The sequence below is a fragment of the Ceratotherium simum genome, chromosome 5 (genome assembly GCF_057802395.1).
Source record: "Ceratotherium simum simum isolate JZ-2026a chromosome 5, ASM5780239v1, whole genome shotgun sequence".
Classification (NCBI taxonomy): Eukaryota; Metazoa; Chordata; class Mammalia; order Perissodactyla; family Rhinocerotidae; genus Ceratotherium; species Ceratotherium simum.
The window spans coordinates 3930298-3953202 of NC_141904.1; the positions used below are offsets into that span (position 1 = coordinate 3930298).

At 44.0% G+C, this 22905-nt stretch overlaps 2 protein-coding genes across 14 annotated transcripts in view; one reads left to right on the forward strand and one right to left on the reverse strand.

The window, feature by feature from the left end:
- The window catches only part of MED12L (mediator complex subunit 12L), a 320889-nt gene that overhangs the window by 142715 nt on the left and 155269 nt on the right, over positions 1-22905 (reverse strand). The window lies entirely within an intron of this gene.
- Positions 11652-22905, forward strand: part of P2RY14 (purinergic receptor P2Y14) — a 50083-nt gene continuing 38829 nt past the window's right edge. For 2 of the 3 annotated variants that reach the window (XR_015552135.1, XM_087430391.1), the window contains exon 1: positions 11656-11735. The gene's annotated coding sequence lies outside the window, so the exon portion shown is untranslated. Of the gene's footprint in view, positions 11736-22905 lie in introns of all 3 variants that reach the window. The other variant, XM_004419244.3, reaches the window with a different exon arrangement.

Genomic DNA, 22905 nt, shown 5'->3' on the forward strand with positions numbered 1-22905 from the left:
TATTAGGTCAGCCCGGCTTATGAACAGAAGTCTAGAACGGTCACCAGAGTTCCAGAGCTTCCAAGTCTACGTCCAGGTTTAAATGTCATAAACAGACTCTCCAACACCACTCCGGACATGTTTACCCAGACACACATGCAGGCGAACAGCACAGAGGACTAGAGCTGGTGGTTTTAGGATAACGAATGTGACTCAGTCCCTTCACCTGATAGTTTTTAAATAGTCTTTAAAAACCACATCCTGTGCTTAAGGTTGTTACTACTACTAAACCAAAATATCCTCAGTAACACTGAAGCCATCTGTCAATCACCAAGGATAAATACCTCTGTGTGTTTTTCAAAAAGCCTGAACCATATCACGTCTTTAAATTATTATATGTTGTTTTATGCAGGTAGAGAGATACCACCACTAAATACAATAGAAGAACGAATAACTATATGAGGAAATGAATATCAGGCTGAACTCGTATACTACATAAATTAGATCAGTGCTCCTAAACCCCATCAAACCCAACCCACCCTTTTTTGTGGGATACATTTCAACACTTTCTTAGTACACTGATTTAAAAGCCATGGATGGCATCATCTACCCACACACACAATTACAAACACACACGCACGCACGCAGACCTCACTCTGCACAGTAGCGTGGTACCATAAAAATAACCATGCAAAGCTGAAACCGTGCAAAGCAATCTTAATCAAGAGGAAAAACTATGATTGTTCCATAACTTTTAAACCAATTTTGTCAAAACATTAAAAACTTTCTTGTTGATTATAAATATATAGGAAAATGAAAAAAATTAGCAAAATTACAACATTGGAAATACTGAGAATTAAAGTGTTTTATTTCTCTGTAAAAGGGAAACTTACTAAGTGTAGTTTGAACAGCGCTTGGCTTCCAGCATGGAGCTGAGGAGGCAGAGTGAGCATCTTTCTCTGTGCCTTCTAGAACTGCCGCACTCCTCTCTAAGTTTGAATCAACTTCCAACATTTCATCCTCTGTGCTTTTAACATCGTGAAGTATCTCCGAGAGTCCCTGTTATGTGAAGTTTCTTGCTGGCACCGCTTTCTAGGGCACATCTCGTCCGGGTCACCACCATCCCTTTCCTCACTGATGTCAGGACGTTCACAATAGGTCCCTCTGGCTGCGGCTCGACCCCACATCCCAGTCAGCTGTTTCTTCTGTCCCTCTGTGTACATTTGACTGGAATTTCACTTCCAGCGTTACCACTTTCCATTTCTTTGCTGCACTTTCATCTTTGCTGGTCATCTCTCTCTGATTATCCACTTTCACAGAACATCATGAGGTTTATCACTGGCAAACAAGGAGTCAACACAGCTGCACACTTTGCTGCCTGGGCACAAACCAAGCCACCAATCACCGACAGACTTTGAAAGACGTGACGTGATTGGTCACCGACTGTGACCCACGTGTTTCATTTACCGTGAACTGGAGTTCGCAACTGGAGAGTTGGCAGCAAAGTCTGTACTTGAGCAATTTCTCCCAGTTAATATACTGTGGTAACTGAAATGTGAACTGTGCTGCTGGGAAACTGGTATTATTTAACTAAATTATGGTAACTTACATACATGTACGTCAGCACCGTAAGATCAAGGACTGCCTGCCTGAATGTGTGTCTTCATGTGTGTGTGTAAACCACAGTCAGAACAGGAAGGAAGAACAGAGAGAAATTGATGACAAATTATATATAATTTAATATCCAATACTTAGGCACAACTATATGAGAAAATATCATTCCTTCATTCAACATGTAGGTACTTGCATCTCTATATATAATTACATGAATTCAACAGCTATAAATGTTACTTGTGACCCAGATGCCACTTCTGTCATTAACATTGCTGATGTGGCTTTCTACCATAACAAATAATTCTTGAGAAGATTCTAAATAGAGTATTTAGACAGTAGCTACACTCCTAGAATAGTCTGGTTGCTGTATATTAAAAAATATGTTTTATACATAAAATAGACTTAAATTCTGGGCTCAGATATTTATAAACAGGTGTTTCACCCTTGGGAAGGTTTAATGGGCTACTCCCATGAGAAGCACAGGACAGTTCTTCACTGTGCAAGACTGGATATCCAGGATCCATGGCCCCATCCACCAAACATTGGGACAACTAAAATACTCCAAATTTGACAAACTGCCCCTGGGGGAGTACCGCCTACACTGAGAACCCTGATCTGGGCTCCTGAACCACGTGTGGACAGAGAGAAGAGTATGCCCAAGGTTTCCAGTACCATAAAAACCCAGCCTCTAGACACCAATAAGGCCTAAATAACTTTGGGGAAGGATATAGTATTAATCATAAATTAATAAATAATAAGGCAAAATTTTTTTATTCCCACCTCTCCATAATCAGAAAAATAGTAAAAAGAATAAGTGATTTCTATGAAGTCTATATACAAGTGTCATTAGATGCCTGCTTTGAAGTTTAATATGTTCTCTGTAAATGCTATTTGCAAGACAGTTATATACACTCCATAGATATTCCTAAACTAACAGGTTAAAAACAGATAAAGACAATAACAATGATGATCAAATCTTATATGGTGCTTACCAGTCACTGTCCCCAGCACTTTACGTACACAAACGTTTTAGTCTCCACAACAACCCTATGAAACAGAAGTGAAGTGATGGTAGCAGGCTGTGAAGCCGGGGTCCACCCTGTGCTCTGCACTGCATCACCCTCTCTCCCCACCTCACCCAAGGAGGCTCCTTGCCCTTGACACCGGTCAACAGCACCACCATCCACCCAGGCACCTGATCTGGAAATCCGAGTCACTGTCTGCACCCCTTTCCCTCACCCCATTAACAACCCTGCCCCCAGTCCTGCCGATCCTCCCTCAGACACAGGGGAAGCCAGGCCTCTGCCCTCAGCTTGACTCAGGCCCAGGGGAGTGAAGTGTGGTCACAGACAGCTAGCACTTGGGGTGGAGCCGGTGCCCATCTCACTGTGCCCATCGCTGAGACAAGGAGACAGACCACCCGCCACGACTTTCAGCTGATGGGCACTCCTCCCCGGAGCCTTTAGTACCTGCCCCTCCCAGTCCCCCAAATTCTCTTTTCAGTAGTTCCAACACTGAATGGTTCTTTTCTAATGAAATAAGAAATAGGAATAGCTCTCGTTTATTGGAAGCTCCCTACGCACCAGCACTGTTCTCAGCACCTGCCCTGTATCCGCCCACTTCATCCCCACGACGAGCCCCTGGGAAGCACCAGCATCATCCACGTCAGGGATGAAGAGGTGGAGAATGTCCCCGAGGTCACACAGTCCAGAAAGGCTGTTTCTGGGATCCGGACTCAGGCAACACACAGCTCCAGAAGCTCAGGTTTAACCACAGCTCAATATTGACATGAAACGCATCCCTCAGGTGTTACTGATATTACTGAAGGCCTTGCTAATTATTGATGTTACCAGATGCTATTCACACAAATAAACCATAGCAACACTGCAAATAAGGCTGGGCTTAAAGTGGAGAAGTGCTTTCAACCAAAGTCTCAATAATTTCTTTAATAAACGCGAAAGACAATACCATTAAGAGGACAGTAAGTTAAACCAATCAATCGTGCATATTTGATCATTGTATTCCCTTATAATTAGGATGAGCATACAATTTATTGTCAAAATCTAGATATTTTTGAGCGTAAAAATGTCACCTACTGAGCAGGCACAACAGGCGTAAACGGACAGAGTGGGCGACCAGGACATACGGGCCCCACGCTCGTTACACCTATGAAAATTCGTGTCTACGCTACACTAGTCAAATGAGCAGTGCAGGACAAGGACAGAGAGCTCGAGGACTCCAGCCCCTCGGGTGAGAGGCCCACCGGGCACTCCCTCCGCCCAGCTCCCTCACCACGAGAGCCCTGGAGGAGGATTAGCAGCCACTCGACAAAACCCTCCTGGACACATCCTGGGAGTGAGGATAATGTTTCTGGGCCCCTGCCTGTTGCCACCGGTTTTGTTTAATGCAACGAGGAAGAACCCAGCCCACTCAAATGCAGTATTTCTGTTGGCTTTTGCTTCCTGTAGGAACACGTTATCTAAATTCTAATTTAAATTCTTTCTCTCCTCCACAGCAAAACCATCACAAATCTTTCCTAACACTACCAACTACTAAGTACAAAATGTATGGTTGATATGATTTCAACAGATTTTAGAGACAGAGGCTGCATTTGCCCCTCCCAGCACAGGCCTCCACAGAGACAACTGAACAAACAGGCTGGTGGGGAGGCAGAGCCACGTGGGGCACGAGTGTGGGCACCCACCACAGGGGGTTAGATCAACGCCACCTTTAGGACATCGGCGACGCTCCTGGGGTGGGGGGTGAAGCCTCACCCCTCTGGAGTGGAACTCTAGCTCCCAGTTAGCCTTCCCGTCCTGATTAAGTCACACTAGCGTAGCCCATGTTCTCACTCCATCGGCCTCGGGGTCCCGGACAAGTACAGCCGCCCGAAGGATGAAGCACAGAATCCTGGCCTCCCGGACTCCTGGCTCTGATTCTGCCCACTGGTCCACACAGCACAGCATCAGAATCACGGCAGTGCTCTGATGACTAAGAGACGCAGCTCTCTACAGCATTAATCACCTAAAACCACAAATGACTTCTCAGTCAGGCCACCGAGGAAATTAAATTGCCAAGGATAACCACACGACCGTCACACAATCCGGAAGTACAAACAAGTGTGCTCAGCTAGTGTCAGTCTGCTGCACAGAGAAGATGACTGATTCCACATAACTCAGGTGTGGCTTACTTTTGGGTGGAAAAAAAGAAAAGAGCGAGACTTCTGTGAGGGCCCACAGCACTTCCCAACCTAGTCAACCTCACCTCGCACCTGGGACTCGAGCACCAAAGCCCTCCCCCCTCAGCTCACCCCTGGCGCTCCTCCTCTCTCAACGCAGTGCTAACAGGCGCATCTGTTCATCAGGGCACCTCTGGGCAAGTTTATCTAATAAACATGAGGTCTCCGTCGGCTCAAGCCACTCACGGTGACTTCCCAGGGCTCATCGAAAATGCTGAGCCGTCAGTGCGCTAAGTAAAACAGTGTCTTATAAAAAACACCAGTGTGCTACCCTCTGAGTTAGCAGGTCAGGGGTCCAGAAACCTACAAAGGAGCTCAAAAGTGTGCAGATACAAGTGATCACACGACTCAATGTCCCTGGCATCACATTATTTAAGAATATCACAGTCCTTGTCTGTAGATTAATTCCATCATCTCACTCACCCTCCCCTACAGGACCAGAGCATACAGGTGGGGGATATCCTCTGCTTCGTCAGACTTGACGAACACACACTCACTCAAGGAGCACTTCTGAGTGCCTTCCATGGTAGTGGGCACTGGGGACACCAAACAAGCCAACAAGGACAGCCACTGCCCACGCTAGATGGGCATGCTATAAAAACACAGGCCACGTGGGGTGAACGTGAACACCACCCAGGTCTCAGACACACTTCCAGAGACAGGTGAGGTGAGTCCTGAGAGCAGAGGGAGCAAACTGAAGAGAATGAGCAACGACACACTGTGGACACGCGGAGGTGTACGAGGAAAAGCCCTCCTCTGCCCCCTCAGTATCCTTCCGAAAAACCACACAGAGTAGAAGAAATACACGCACTCAAGTTTTTGTCTTCATAACGATTAAAGTTCTCAATTTTGGTTCTTAACATTAAACCCAATCTAATATTAGCAACACAGAAAATGTGAGCAAGTAACCGGGACAAAGTGTTCACCTCCTGACTCAACGCTGGCGCCTAACCCAAAGTGAGAATTTGTAAGCTGTCTACAAAATATGTAAATATTGCACAGACCAATTCATTTTATAAACTGTTACTGTCGATATACCAGAAGGTGGAGATGTTGTACCAGACATTTGTTCTCCATTGTAATTCTCAGAGATAAGCACACAACCACCAATGAATTGCTGTGCCTGTCACTCATTTCAAGACGTTAAAAAACAAACAAAAAAGCATTGTTTTACAACACAGTGACTAATTATGTTTTAATGACATAATTCCTGCCACCCTCCTCCACTACCTTAAATCAATGCTCTGACTTGGGCAGGATTTAAGGCTTCCCAGAGAGAAGCACAAACAGGCATGTCTGCACTCCGTCTTGCTGCCAGATTACACTTTTTAAAGCACATCTCCAATTATTTTACTACACAGCTCAAAAACGTCATGAATTATGAACTCCTCAGCGGGACAGCTGAGACCCTCCACGTGTGCCCCGCCCCCAATCCAAGGCTGACTTCACCCCATTCCATCAAGAAGAGAGCCACCGTTAAACACTTCAGACACCACCTCCAGGGCAGGTTCTTCGAGACAGCAGCTTCCAAACTCCCGTTAAGCCGCTCTGTCCTTTCATATAATGTTTATATTGGGCCTTGCACTAAAATCCTCTGTATTCTTAACCCAATACATTTCTCAATGTCCAGTGGAATCCTGTCTGCAGCCACACGCCCCCAAGACACACACACAGACACACACACACACACACACACAACTGTAAATCACTGGCTGGAAAAGCTTTTCTTTTTTTTTTAACTTTTTAAATGATGTAACCCAGTAAATAGCTCCTGTGGTTTAAATAAATTCATTGAAAACGTTCATATCTATCTAAATGTCCATCAATGGAGACTGATGAAAGAAATTATGGAATACTACAAAGCCATGAAAAAAAAGGAGCTATATCTATCTATACAGGGCTAACACAAATGTGTCTCCCAGACAGCAACTCAGGAAAAAGCAAAGTACGCTAGTGGGTCTTAGCGTCCAATGAAGGAAACGGAGAAAATCTGGGACAAGGCAGTAACGATAAAGTTGTTTTTGTACTTACTTGAAGATTTTTGGGTAAGGAACAAAACAGGACATTTATAGAATGAAGAAATAAGAAAGCCAGCTTCTAAGGGCAGCTGATGACAGGCTGGATGGAAACAATAACAGACATATTTGGGGATTACGTGTGCTAAACTCCCTCTGTTTGTAGTCTGAATACACAAGGGATGTTTATATATAACCAGCATTATTCCTGACAAGGCACAGTCTAGCCCAGAAACAGTGCTAGAGAAGTGAGATGTGAGTGTGAGTGTGTGTGTGTGTGTGTGTGTGTGTGTGTGCACGCGCCCCAGGGGGTGTGGGTGGCATCGGGTATGTGAGAGGTTCTGAGAAAAGGATTCCTCAGGATGAAATCCCACAGTACTCTAATCTCAGGGTTCCACAAAAAACGTAGATGGGGGTGAGGGAATACAGAACTACTTAGCATAAATCAGAACATCACAGACAAAAAGAAAACAAAACACTGATTATTTTATCTTTTCCTTTTTTTTTTGATTGTAAGAATGCTAAAAGCAGGGAACATGCCGTCTACCTATTTATTATTACTAACATGGTCAATTATTTTATCATTCACTTTGTGTTGAGACTGGTGTCTAGTACTGAATGAAGCCAAGTTTTTTGAGTTGCTAAACAACACAAAATATCTAATTTTAAAAATACATGAAAATAAGATCAATAAATAGTATGCCGGGATAAAATATTTTTGCAAACATTAATAGGATACTTATTTCCAATTCTAATAGAGAAAAGTGTGTACAAGCTAATCTTCACATCCAAGTGCACCGACAAAATGGCCGGCATAAACCTCAAGGACACACAAAATGGTGGCTGGGCCAGTGCTAAATCCTGCAGGGAAACATGCTGAGTCATTCACAGACACGCCCAGCTTCCATAAGCTCCACTCTGGGACAGCTGGGGTTCGTTTTCAAAACCTGGGTGACAGGGTGAGGTGTGTAGACCCCACTTCTAAGACATTCCTGCTCAGAAGACAGAGTGACAGCAGACAGTGTAAGAACAGATTCATATCACCCAGCGACATCTAGTGGGAAATAAACTGATGAGAAGACAAGCTGACACAGAAAACCGAAGGACCCAGGAGATGTTTTTGTTGCATAAGCCCTTCTGATCGTCTTCCTTCCTCCTTGGGTGGCACCCAGTCTTTGGCTGCTCTAGCCTCATTCTCGCTCCAGGTCTCCTCATGAGTCTCTCTCCTCACTGACACCACCGGCCTAGAGCTCTGTATCTGATCTAGTACTCTAGATCTTCAAAATTTCTGCTCTCAGGGCACATGTCTGCCTGGGTGTCCCGAGCTATGACAGCAACTGATAAGGGCCCCAGGCAGGTGGAGTGAGCAAACAAACCAAGCCGACTGGGAGGCAGGGCGCCTGCCCAGAAGGCAACAGTCCCTCCAAGTGCTATAAGATCAGAGGCTCCGGATCAGGAAGACAGGGATGCTCACATCTGGCCATGTTTCTGAAATACCCAGACACTTCTGAAAATAGAGATTCCTGAGCCAAAAACACAAGGATTCGGATTCAGTTCATTTGAAGAAGGGTCTTGGAATCCACATTTGTAAAGCTCCACAGGTGACGCTGATGGCCAGTCAGGTGTATAAACGATGACCCTACAAGAGTGAGGATAACTGCGCAGAGTCCCCAGGTAAGCAGAGGGCAGAGAGGACCAGCCAGAGGCCCAGGGAGAAGAGGCAGCAGCTCCAGGTGTTTCTCCTAAAAGTCTTCCCAACGTGGAAAGAGAAGCCGCAGACCTGCCCGAGCCCCCATCAGTAAGGTCCTAAGGCCAAAACTCCAGCAAGGCAGACAACCTGTCATGAGACACACAATCTTAAGGGCTCAAGACGAACAGGTAATTCACCAAGTTCGTCTTGCATCCTTATGTCTTCATCTTCCCCAAGTCCAGGCAAGCGCAGCCTTAGCCACTGGCTCCATCACCGGCCCTGGCATCTAGAGTCATTACCACGGGCACCACTTCACCTGCCTTCCGTCACTCTCTCTACATTTCTCACCTCAGATGAAAACTGGCTGTGTATACAATGAGCACTTCTTGACGAGAAAATACACTTTCCTGTGTTCCCAACAAGGACGGTCCTACTGCACCCAACTCGCAGATGCCTGATGAATTAATGAATCAGTGCTCACTCTTCATCTGGTTGTAAGAAACAGCCACCGGCCTGGGGAAGGAATCCTAAACTCGGAATCTAAAGACCAGCTCCAAAGTCCAGTCCTGCCACCTGCTGGCTTGGGCAACTTAGTTACATTTTCCGGGGTTCTATTTTCTCAAAGGTAAAAATAGCTATAGTTACCCCTCAATGGTTCCTATGTGAATTGGCTATAAAAGGAACTGCTTCTCAGTGGAGTGTGTGGGAGTGTGCGCACCTGTGTTTGATCCCATCCTTGGAGATGTGTCCCTGTTGAGTCCCCACTGTCCCCTCCCTGCCAGCTTGTCCTGCTACCTGCCAACACAACCACAGAACAGAGCCCACGATCTGGCTGCCCACGAGCCACAGGGCACGGTCAGGCTTTGTTTTGGCCCACGAGTCAGTGGGCATTCAGGACTTTGGGAAATATTTGATTGAGACAATAACAGGCAAAATCAAGAGGGACACAAAGTGCAGCACAGAGCAGAGGCTCCAGAGCTGCTCTGCCAGCGCCCAACTCCCAGATCCAGGAGCGGCGGGACAGGTGTCACAGTCTGTGCCTCGGTTTCCCCATCTGTTAAGAAAAAGGCAGGGAGTGGACAACAGTGGAACCCGCTCCGCTCACGGCGTGGTGAGAACTCAGTGAGTCAACACACACAGTGTGCGGAACGGTGCACAGTCAGCACTCAGGTTCCGGTTACACTGGCTCGTCCACAGAGGGGGCAGCACGGGACCCTGACGAGCTCTGGCTGAGTAACAGTGACCCCTGGGCGGGCCACGAGCCCTCTACTTCTCCACAGTCTCTCAATCCCCCAGGGTCTTACACAGGGCCTACCTCACTCATCTGGCCCACCTGCCACCAGGTGACCACCTGCAGGGCTCTCTCTTTGGCCTTGGACTTTGCAACTCCTGATACCAAGAGAAAAACAAGCAACCCCAGTGAATTTACTTTAATTATAATATCCTCCCCCATCACACCGAGTAACAGGTATGTGGGGCACCCCACGGAGAAGGCAAGAGGCACAAAAGAGCGTGGGGACAATCAACAGATGTTTCTGAGACCATCAGAGTAAACCCTGCCTCCTGCTATAAATCAGGGAAGTCCTGAGAGCTGCAGCTTAGAGGCTGTTAATACCAAAGCATCCGTCTCATCAGCACACTGCTGACATCTGAAGGACTCTGCAGTGTGCCCTGGTAATAACCAGGCTCTGACCGTCTGTCCTTCTCTCTGTCCTTCCATCTATGGACCCGCCAGACCTCCTTGTGGCTGAAGCTAAGGAGCCTCTGTCTGCACCTTGGTCTTCTTGGCCCCAATTAGTCAAAGCAGCACGAGGACTGCACGGACCCCGGGGAGGTCTGGATCCCTCGGGCACAGCCTCACGGGAGCTTCCCTAAACCAGCTGTGGGTCCCTGGGGCCTCTGCCCAGTCTATTAAGAATCAAGAGTGACAATTAAGTGTGTACGTGAGATACAACGTGCCTCCTGAGGGAAGGGACTTGGGTCTGATCCGGCCCCTGTGCCTCCTCCAGTGTTGGGAGCACTGCCTGCTATGCAGCAGGCACACACGAAGTATCTACAACAGGACCTGGCATGGCATAAGCACATGAACAGGTATTATTGATTATTATAACTATAAATGTATATGTTATATTTTTAAACCCAACTGAACATTACAAGTTCGGCTATTAACCCATAATTTGGGACAACCTGAGTGAACACACTTGAAATGTGGAGAAGCCTTAGTAAAATAGAGCTTTTCGGCGGGTGGTTTTCTTCTTTCTCTTATCTGGTTCTGAGTCACATGCTTTGATGGGTCCTTGGGGCCAAATTCTGAGGACTTCCAAATCTAACTGCGCACCATATTCGGCGGGAAGACACTGGAGCCTCTTCAGGACATTACGAATGATATCACAGAAATGAAAGCAACTGAAAACACGAAACGTCCTGCCTCTCACTTTCAGAACAGTAACACAAGCAGCATAAACTCAGCAAAATATTAACACATGGTGAGTTTATGTGAAGTCCTACTCACGATCTACTTGTCAGTAATGTTCAAATATGGAAAAACTAATGTGGAAAAAAACAATAACAGCAGTACCTCTTATCTAGGAGATGTGGTCATTGGTGTCAAAATGCTTCTTTACTCAAATGCTAATTCTGCATTTCCAGGTGCCCCGATTACCACCCATGTGTGGACACGTTACGCTGTGTGGCTGCTGACCATTCCCCTTAGGAGTGTGTTTCAAACCCACCATCGCTTCCTGGCTCTTGCACAGGTTGAACTTGGCAACGGCAAAGTTGAACAAGAAAATCTGTTTAGGTTGTTGCCTGGCTGTTCACTCGCCAGCTGATGTGGAGATGCGGAAACAAGTATAGAAAATTTCAAGAAGGAAAAAGAAAATGAAAACTAAGCTTTTTTTGGATCACTGAAGGAAAGGAACTAGGACAGAGGCCAGCCTGCCACCCACAACACCCACAGAGAAACAAACACCTCTCTCTTCCTCCTTGTTTGTGCTTCCCAGCCCTGAGGAAGCTCTGACCAGTTCAGCAGAGGGACAGTCCACCACTATCTCACGGTTTCCATCAAGTTCCTGATTTTCATCTGTTCTTCAAGACAGGCAAGAACTCTGGGTGTAAGAGCCTGAGTGGAGCTACACGGAGACACATTCTGAAATGAGTGCTGTCTGACTCGCAGAGGAAGGACAGAGGCAGCTTACAGGTAAGGGACCAGCTTTTTTCCCACGACAGAACTTGAGTGTGTGTGAACGGGGCACGAGGATAGGAAAGGCGAGTCTGAGCTGGACGGCAACACCGGTGAGGTTTCACTGCCCTATCCCCATTCTCAGTAAGCTACTTTCTGTTTGAGAACTATAATTGGTTGGTGTGGCAAAATGTTTTCTCATGCTGATTTTGGGATCCAAATCGGAAATTTTACCATTGATGACTATTTAGGATTTCCAACTGTGGCTGTCAAAACATATCTGTGATGAAGAGATATCAAACAAAATGCTTAAAGTGTATTCATCCAGAGCAAACATTTCGAAAGCTTGTAAATGTGTATCAAAATTGCCTCTAAAAACTACAAAATCAATTACTATGATAATAGTTATAAGTCAGTGCGAATATATTGTTTGCAATTGCATGTGTGCACAGATATACAGTTAGTATCTATTTGTACATATACTCATACAGGTAAAAGCTTTTATCTTTGTTGTTATTGGGATAAGTTAACCCTACTAACACCTAATAAGATATTTATTTGCCTTTATAGAGAATGATAAGCTGCAAAAACATCTATCCTATGAATAGCAAAAGTTTGAGTTCATATGCTACTTATTGTGGTCTTTGACTAATCAGCTAAATTACTTAAAATACTTTAAACATAATAATTTAAATTATCAACAGAGGAATTAGTACAGCTCCACACTGTCAGCATATCCAACCAATCTCATGCAATCTATCTAGTCTAGAAGTTTTCTTTTTAAGCAAAGACAACTAATCCTATGGAGAAAATGAATCAAAGATTACACCAGTAAAAACATAACATTGTAGTTTGCGTATTCATCTTCTTAAAACATACAGACTTGAAAACAGTTTTAGCACTAAAAAACCTACATATCAATAAGTTAAAAAAATAAGAAAACATAACATTCACTATAAAATATCAAAATAGCATATTTTGATTTGTGAACATACAAGTAATAAATTTTATACTTCAATAAAATCTATAAATGTATACACTACACACATATAAGTATGCACACACATACACAATCACACACTGGTAATATACACATAAACTACCAATTGTCACGGCTCAGTAAACAAGACATAAGGGGATCCCACGACAGTCAAAGAGAGAAGACCCAGTGAGGGGAAGTGGCAGGGTGTGGGAAAAGAACTGTCACTGCGGAGATGTGAGCACCCACTTCACACTTGAGGAAGCAGTGCAGAGCATGTGCCGATCCTAGCCTGGCCAAGGCCACCCAGCTCATCTCCCCGTGAGCCTGAGCCCCTGAGCACACAGAAGACACTTGCACTCCACCCACGGCTGCCCGACCTGCATCCAAGAGGCTTTCAACCAGCCCAGCCTTACCACCGCTAGGCCCCTCCTCCCCTTCCAGCCTCCCCTCCCCACCAATCACCAACAGCACGTCCTTCAAGCCCTGCAACTACCTTCATCCTCAATCATGTGTTTGTAGGATAGTATTTATAATTCCCTGCTTATTAGAATGTTTAATCTAGTATCACGCATACGTGTTGGGGAAAAATGTTGTACGAAAAACAAAATTATAATTATCCATGACATCTTTCAACAGAATACAATGGGGGAGTGCGGGAGGCAGGAGTAGAAAAAGAAGGCCTCTCAAAGTCAGGAGAATTGGGGAGAAAAAACCCACATTAAAACAGCTAGTGGGTACACTAGGCAGCAAGGTACCAAGTAACCAGCCTTTCAGAGGCCAGCCCGCCAAGCTCCCTGAGCCCCGTTCCCTTATCTGCAAAACAGTGATGACAACAGTATAAGATGGCTGTAGGATTAAATCAGACAGTATCTGTAAAGCCTTTAATGCAGCAGTATAGGAAGTGTCCAGTGCATGTGGACAGACAGCATTGTCTCCACTGTTATTATAAAGCTAATAATCAAGGCAGATGGGTATAGACTTATATATGAGACCCCTGGAAAACAGAATCCAGACATTTCAATACCTTTGTAGACCACGACAGATAGATAAGCAATAACAGAAAACCATCTACAACGGGGCTCCCAAACTTTGCTGCAGTCAGAATCCCCCAGAGGGCTTGCTGAAACATATACATATATATCCCTGGGCCTGACATCCCCCCCACCACGAGTTCCTGATTCAGTAAGTTGGGGCTGGGGCTTAAGAACATGCATTTCTAACAAATTCCCAGGTGACGCTGATGCTGCTGATGTGGGGGTCCCTCGGATCTACAGGTGAATCCCACATTCACACTGGCCTTACTATAAACTGCCAACAAATTTCTCATTCGATCTAAGCCAGTTCATGAGAGGGCAAAATAGTGAATAAATGCTTAAAAAGCAAAAGCACCATATTACCCCACATAGCTAGCATTACTTCATTCTTGACCAGAAAAAAAGGAAAGGAAAAAGAAACAAACAGAATCAACATATTTCCCATTAGACCTAAGGTGCTTCCAATGTCAACTGCTGAAGAGAGGAATATCGTTGCCCGAAACCTCGGTCACTCTGTAAAATGCCTGAGAGTGAACCCAGGTGTTGAGGCTTCCCTAAACCTAAGGCTCTAAGGTGAAAACCGGAAGTCACGATTATCCCATCTGTTTCGGCGTTTCCTCAACAGTGAGGCTGGTCCAGGTGAGCAGTCTCTGGTCTCAAGAACAGACCAGTACCGAGAGACACACCTGGACGCCGACACAAGCTTATCCTGCTATCTTCCTCAGGGGCATCCTCACTGGTGGAAGGCTGTCCAGCACAAGAGGACTGGACAATCAGGGGAGGTCCTTTCACCTGAAAACTCCACCAGCGGCACGAGAGTGTGCAGCCTGCTGAAGGAGGGCAGCGGCTCTCCGGTGGAGTTCCCAGACAGTGGTGGCACCATCACCAGGGACCTCACTGGACAGGCACATTGTTGACCCAACCTACTACACACAAACCCTTGGTGGGGAAGCGCAGCCATCTGCATTTTAACAAGGCTTCGAGGCGCTTTCTTTGCACACTCCATTTTGAAGTCCATGGGGTGAAGTGACCCCAGGTCCTGGGACAGCTCCGGTTTTCACCTGCTGTTCAGGCCTAATTGTAAAGAATGCCCTTTCCTAACTCAGAAGTACCCTGTCTGGGGAATAAATTGTATGGTCATCCTTACAGTTCAGATTGGATGCTACAAAGGGGTTTCGTTGGTCAGATTCTATGTACTGCCTAGGATTTCAAATTAGCTTCAAGTCTGCTGCTACATTCTGGCACTAGACCCATAGCTCCCCCGAATGCTCAAGGATGCAGCGCCTCACACAAGTCCAGGGAGAAACCAGTTTCAGTAGAGGTATCCTATCTTGACAGAAAAGTACCCACCCACAAACTACAGACAATCTAGTTCAAATGCCCAGCTTCCTGACTAGCACGTAGGATCAAGTCTCTTCCATCAGGTCTTTAAAATCCTTCTTACTACATCTTCTGGCTCCTCTACAGGGAGTTTTCTTTTCCCAACTAGCACCCTAGAAAAGTACAAACTTAGTAGGTAATTTACTAGTCTTATTTTTATATTAATAACTTGGCTATATTAACTCAATGAAAAACCAAGTTTTCCACAAAGCTTCTCAATCCACCTGTTCTTTTAAAGGCAAAGTAAAATACTGGTCAGATGCTTTTGGATCTGATCAATTTTCCATTTCTTTGAAATCTCTGTCTTCACTCAGCCTAAATTAAATTGCTGGCTTTTTATTCGTCACTGAAGTCTCCCATCTGTTGTTTCTGAAAAGCATCAGAGGACTCAGATATCATGTTCTGACTCTTCATCTTGCAGATAAGAAAGTAGTCAGAGAGGGGTGGTGGCTTCTACTCGATTATGTAGCATGTGCTATTGAAGTTAAGATCTCAAAGACAAGGGAAAAAGATCAGCTAGTGGGCTGCTGGGGCTTGGCCCAAAGGAGACTGTACACTTGGGTGTGGTCACTTGGAAAAAGAACCTGATTCTCAGTTTTCCAGGATCACAAACTTATTTTGATCATGTCCCTGGAATACAGGAACAATTTACAGTGACTTGAAATATATCAACTTTTATCAAGGGAGAGAAACCTGGGTGGAAAGCAGGTCTCAACTGTTGCTTAGAGGATCTTCCCAGTGAGTCCAGTCCTGAGGTCAAAGGTTGGTAGGTGACCTCACAGGGGGCTTCACCTAAGGAACATTTCCGTCCTGCTACAGAGAGTGAATGACATTTTCTCATTCTAGAAATATTTCAGTCAGTCAATAAACACTGACTCCCCACCATGTGGCACCCACGAGTATGCAAGGGCTACTCTGCGTGTAACAGAGTCCTGAGCTCATGGAGCCACATTCTAATAGGCACACAGACAAACCTTTACATCTCCACTGTTTCTTCTATAGGAAATGATACTTACTCAATTGTAACAACAATCTTTGAGCACAGCTTATTAGATGACACTTTTATTTTCTTCATAGAGAGTTAGAGGCATCCCATCCTCATCAGAAGCCAACCAACATTTTTTTTTTTTTTTGTGAGGAAGATCAGCCCTGAGCTAACATCCGTGCTAATCCTCCTCTCTTTGCTGAGGAAGACCGGCTCTGAGCTAACATCTATTGCCAGTCCTCCTTCTTTTTTTTTCCCCCAAAGCCCCAGTAGATAGTTGTATGTCATAGTTGCACATCCTTCTAGTTGCTGTATGTGGGACGCGGCCTCAGCATGGCCAGAAAAGTGGTGCGTCGGTGCGCGCCCGGGATCTGAACCCGGGCCACCAGTAGCGGAGCACGCGCACTTAACCACTAAGCCATGGGGCCAGCCCAGAAGCCAAAAAGGAAGAGAAAGGCTATGTTCCAAGATGAAAAGAAAGCTAAGACGGAGAGCAGCTGTCCTGTTCACATTGAGTCTGTGCAGAGTTGTGACAGCAGTAGTCTTTGACACCAGCGCCATCGAGGCAGGCAGCTGGTTAGCCAAAAATACCAGACTAAGGCATGATCATTTTAGGGAAGGATAAATATCACTTTAAATACGTTATTTTAACTTAAAATACGTCATGCACACTTATCGCCTCATCTCAGTGCTGTGGCAGGGCTTTCTTTCTGAGTATGGGGCTCCTTGATAAGAGTTCTGTACTGATTTTCCTTCACAAACCATAACTTGAGCACACTGCCAGGCACGTCCGGTTTTAGCTTAGTTCAAGCAGTATGAGAATTTTTAAACACTTGAGAAGCCACATGAGGAAAAAATCACCCAGGCCCTATTAAGTCCCTCGAAAGAATGGACTCTGTCTTAGGCCCTACGCAAATGACACAGTGACGTCTCAACAAGTGTTTCATGGATAAATAGCAATAAGGAGGTTCCTAACAAACTAAATGTGTCTCGAAACAACTTTCTGCAGCACTAGCTCTCATCTAAATCCACTCCTCCCACACCTAAGAAAAGGTGTGTGCCACACTCTCACGGAAGGAGACAGCCAGACCTCAAGTCAACAAAGCCGAGTAGTAACACAGCGTAACAATGAAGAGCAAAGAGCGCGCATTCCAGAATCAGACCATCTGGTTTCAAATATTGACTCTACCACTTACTCTGATATGACCTTGATAAACTTACTTAACGACTCTATGCCTCATTTTCCTCACTTATCATGGAAATTAAATGAATTAATATGCATAAAGTGCTCAAGAATGACTGGTATGACCCAAAAAAAGCGCCATCAGTGTTTACTGATGTCCCCACCACCACGTTTCTCAGTAACGCAGTACAGCGGTCTGCCGACTACAAGAACAGTGGAAGCCAAAGAGAGAGATTCAAAGTCCAGCCTGTCACTTCACCTCTGCCTGCTCAGTTGACTCCTCTTCAAAAACAGAATAAAAATACCCACCCAGGACTATTGGAATAGTTATCATAACACCTGGTACACGATAGCCATTAACACTCACACACATTAAAGCCCCCAGCACACTCTCAATGTAGCAAAGACTCTTATTCAGCATTAGATTGTGGACCCGCATCTCACCTGGGGTTGTGGAGGAAAAGCTACGTTCCCCAGGGAAAATCTTTCTGGGAAGATACACACATAACACGTAGGCTATCATCTGGGAAAATTAAGCGCTCCACCACGGGGTTAAAACAGGAGTTCGCAAAAAGGAGGGAACACTGCGTGCTGGAGCGTGTAGCAGAGGGAAGAAAGACAATTAGGCCGAGTCTGGAAAGAGGCAAAGGACACAGTGGTGGAGGGCTGGAAGCACATACACTGAGCAGGGAAACAACACCAACTACTATGTTTATTGACCCCAGAACTTGTCTTCTTTTATTATCTTGACCTCTTGACCCTATCTGGAATATTTTCCCTCCAATCCCCAACCTCTGACCACGTTTATCAATTTCCACACAAAAAAACCATCTCTTGCCCCGAAAGCCTTTCCTGTTAGGCCACCTTTTCCTGAGAGCTCACCCAGTGTGTGTGTCCTGCCACCTCCACCATCTTCCCAAGATCCTCGACCATTTACACGTACTTTACTCTCTGCTTCACGTCTGCTCAACGTCCTCACTGCTCCAAGGTCACGTCTGACACCTTTGACTTTTCTCCCCACTTAATTTACGTTGGGATATAAACTACATACAATAAAATGGAAAACAGATTTTAAATGTAAATTCAATGAGTTTTGACACCATGTAATCACCACCCCAATTAACATAATATTTCTACCACAAAAGTTCCCTGTGCTCCTTTCCAGTCACTGGTGTCCACACACCCAATTTCTATCACTAGAGCTTAGTTTACCTACAGTAGAAGTGCATTCATGTAGACCCACACAGCACGTACCCCTTCTTCGTGTCTGACTTCTGTCATGCAACATGTTTGAGATTTAGCCATGTCCTTAGCAAGGATCATTCCTCTTGATCACTGAGTGGTATTCTCTACTTATACCACAATTTGTTTACTCAGTTTAATCTGGTATCAACTAACGCTGATGAACAGTTGGGCCATTCCCAATTTTGGGCTATTTTGAATAAAGTTGCGATGAACATTCTAGTAAAAGTCTTTTTATGGACACGTTTTCATTTCTCTTAGGTAAACACTTAGGAATTAAATTACTTGATAAGAAGTTACCAAACTGTTTTCCAAAGTAGATTTACTCTTTTACACTCCAACCAAATACATATGAAAACATTAATTGTTCCATTCCCTCGTGAACAGTTAGTACTGTCGGTTTTTTGGGGTTTTCTGGTGTTGTTTTTTTTTTGCCATTCTTAATGAATGGGTGTGAAATAGTACTTCATCATTTTAATTTGCACTCCCCTATTGACTAATGATGCTGAGCATCTTTTCACATGTTTCTTGGTCAAATATTTTCTTTTGTGAATTGTTTGTTCAAGTCTTTTGGCCATTTTTTTTTTAATTGAGTTGTCTTCTTATTATAGAGTTATGAGATTTCTTTAGTCTGAGTCCTTTAACAGAGATACGTATTGTGAATATTTCCTCCCAATCTGTGGCTTGCTTTTCATTTTCTCATTGGTGTCTAATGAAAAATGGAAGTTTTAAATTTTCATAAGACAATTTATTAATTTTTTATTTTATGGTTAGTGCATTTTGTACCCTAAGAAATTCTGCTTGTCCAAGGTTGAGAAGATATTCTGTTTTCCTCTAGACTCTTTATGGTTTCAGTTTTATATTTAGGTGTATGACCATCTTCAATTACTTCTTTGACTCTTCCTACCCTTCTTCTGGTAATCAATGTCTGCAGAGAGCAAGTGCTCTATAAACACTGCTGACTCACTGATAAATGCTTCACAGGTTAAGAGAAATGTATTCTAAAAGCCTGTTGAAGGGCCTGTGCTCAGCCTCGGTAACATGCTGAATAGAAAACCTACTAATGGGAATGAGGTCATGAATGTGACCCGATGGAGCAATCCAGAAGTATCCAGTTAGAACTGATGTGATGGCCCTGCCTTATGACAAGCCTTTGAGTAGGGCAGGAATAACCCAAAGTTTCTATGTCCGTACAAACAGCAGTTTAACCCAGCATAGCAAACAGAGAACGGTTTGCTCACAATATTTTCTTCTTCTTTGAATATACATTAGAACAATCACCATGTCATTCGTGTAGACTGAATTCTCTTTAATGAATTCGGCTCCATAAAAATAGTCAGTGATTACAGCAGTTCTGTTGAAAACTGAGTTTAAAATGAGTAACAACGTTAAAAATTTACTCTCAGGTGACATATTTTCTACAGCCTAAAACATTTACATTATTTTATAGGATTTATATGACTTCAGAAAACGTTTTACTAATATTTCTTCTGGAAACCAAGTCAACTCAAAACATAAAGAGAATTATTCCTGCTATTCAGATGAAGACTATTACCTCATGCATCTTAAAATAGAGCAATTCTCCCTGAGATATTACTAAGAAAGCACAAGACTGAGAGAAGTAAAAATAATCTTTTCTGTTTTACTGGGGTTTGAAAAAATTAATAAACTAATGAGGATCATAGAGGATTTTCTAAGTACTGAGCAATGCAGTTGATAAAACAATCAACACGCTAAGAAATGAAGAGACTATCCGGAAAAGCTATCTTATGATAGGTGCTTCCTTGATAGTACTGAGCCAAAATACACTCATTATTTAGCAAGGCTCACTTCTTAATTACTCTGCTTAGCGCTAAGTTTCCACACTACGAGGGAGAAATTGCCATAGGAAAACTGTTTACACCTAAACAAGAACCCAGGCTCTCCTCTGTAGCCCGCATATACTCTACTGTTAATGATTACCCAGATTCACAAGGCAAGCTTCTTAGAAATAATCAACAGTAGTTGCTTAGAATTTAGGGTGAAATAGATGAAGAGAAAGTATCATATAAACCTGGTATTGTTTCTTTTTAAAAAGAAAAGGAAGTTGCATGTCTAGCTACTTGAATTTGGTTATGTATTTAAATTCCTTTTCTCATCAAGTATTCCCATTATTGCCATTTCCTTAATAGCACCATTATTTTTATGCCTTCCTAAATGCACAATCCTTTCACAGCCGAAGGTCAAAAAGAATAAAAGAAGCAAAAGACTCCCAATAAGGATTACTGTCTTAAGCCATATATTCCGTGAAGTGTTTAGTTGATGGTTCCAATAACAGTCAAGATAAACTTTTCATTTAAAGAATGTAAGAAACTCTAACATGCAAGAAATACACTCTAGAAATGAGATGGCCAGACAATATTTAATTAGAAAAGTTCTCCTCTACTTTACAGCAGTGATATAATCCACCAATGTTAGCTGTGAAGTAAATCCTAATTTTCCCTAAAATCCATTTGAAATCACATTGAAAGCACCAGGTGAGACACTAGACCGACCTCAAGTGAGGAGAGAGTTTGTACAAGCTCCAGAACCCTATGGCACAAAGGGCGTGAGCATCCCACCTCCTGCCCAGGAGGAGGCAGCTTTTCCCCCAAAGAATGTCTGCAGCATTTGTTTGTTCTGACTCTTAACTTTCTCCTTACCAGGCAGCCAATCGCCCCTGGGAACATGGCTTTATTTTCCCCCGTGCCAAGGCACCAAGTCCCAAAGCTGTTCTCCTCTGGCTGGAGTGCCTTTACACTGATTTGTTCGCATCATTTACTCATTCACTCCTTCATTTACTTAGAATCTTCAAGGTGCTAGAATACAAAAGAATATTCAAGGAAAATATCATGCAGCAACCCCTCATCTCATATAGCTAAAACTAAGGTGGAAGTCAAATATGCAACCAAAAAAAAAATGGATTATACTATTATACAACAAGTGCTTTTGTGCAAATATAATTTTAAAAATGTCTAGAGTCTAAGCAACCTGTGTTTAATGTTAAGTTCATTCACTCAAAAACAAACTGCTTTCCACTTAGGTGGTACTGCAAATAGGAGCCTGAAAGTTTCTGATGTTTGGGATTTCCAGATACATTCAGTGATAAGGTTCAATATTTCACAAATTCGGTTACATTTTGACTTTGACAAGTTCGTGTTCTCATTTTAATAGAGGATTTTGAATGACTGGGAAATTGAGGACATGAAGGGAAATCTAATTATTTAACAGAAATCAGATGAGCCTTCCCCAAACTCACAGCACCAGGAGCAGCCTTCAGCATCAAGTTTCCATAGCACTGTTGTACCACAAAGAGACGCACAAAGGAGGAAGTGAAACAGGGCAGAGTAAGATACCACCAACGCCAAGGGCACCTGTGTACATTGCCAAGTAAAACCCATGCCAGCAGCTCAGGAAATCCTGCAGTTAAGTTCAAGGTAGAGACAGCAATCACACGTCTTCTTGGATCAGAGGATGTCAGACTCATCCAGAAGACTGCCCTTGCCTTTGTCGGCTACATTCAAATCTTGGGGACACAAGCCTGTTCCAAGCCCTCCTGTCATTCCCTGAAAAGGGAAGAGACTCTTGTAAATCAGAGGTGTTCTGATGTTTTTTTTAATTTGTCAGGAAAACTTTTATTCAAACAAAATCTTACAGGGAACACTCATACATCAGACAGACGGAAACAGAACCACTCTGGATGAGAGGAGGTGAGACTCCGTCAGCCTCCCTGAAACGCCCCCCTGGAAGGCCCTTGAGCCCTGCCCAGAAGCCAGCCAAGAAGCAGTTTGAAACCACTGCTCAGGTTCCTTCTTATAGAGAGGGCTGTTGTTAAATTAGCTAGCGATGGACTTTCTCCTCCTCCAGGGGACAGAACCCCGAATATACTGTAAAACTGTCATCACTAATGAGGGGAGATGAGGGACCTGAGGGTCTGCAAATGGGCATTTGAGAAGATGAGACTGAAGACTCAGAGGTGCTTTCATTACATGAGATATAAATACAAGAGTGAAACAAAAAAGCAGAAGATAGGGGGCTGGCCTGGTGGTGCAGCAGTTAAGTTCATGCGTTTCGCTTCGTCGGCCCATGGTTCGCCAGTTTGGAACCTACTCACCGCTCATCACGCCACACAGAAGAACTAGACGGACCTACAACTAGGATACACAACTATGTACTGGGGCTTTGGGGAGAAAAATGAAAAAAAAAGAAGAGGCAGATTGGCAACAGATGTTAGCTCAGGGCCAATCTTCCTCAAAAAAAAAAAAAAAGATGATAACGATGCTCCAAGATGAGAAATCAATCCAAGATACTTCTGCTTTTTGAAAAATTCTCAGAAACTACACGTCTACGCTCTGAAAAATAAA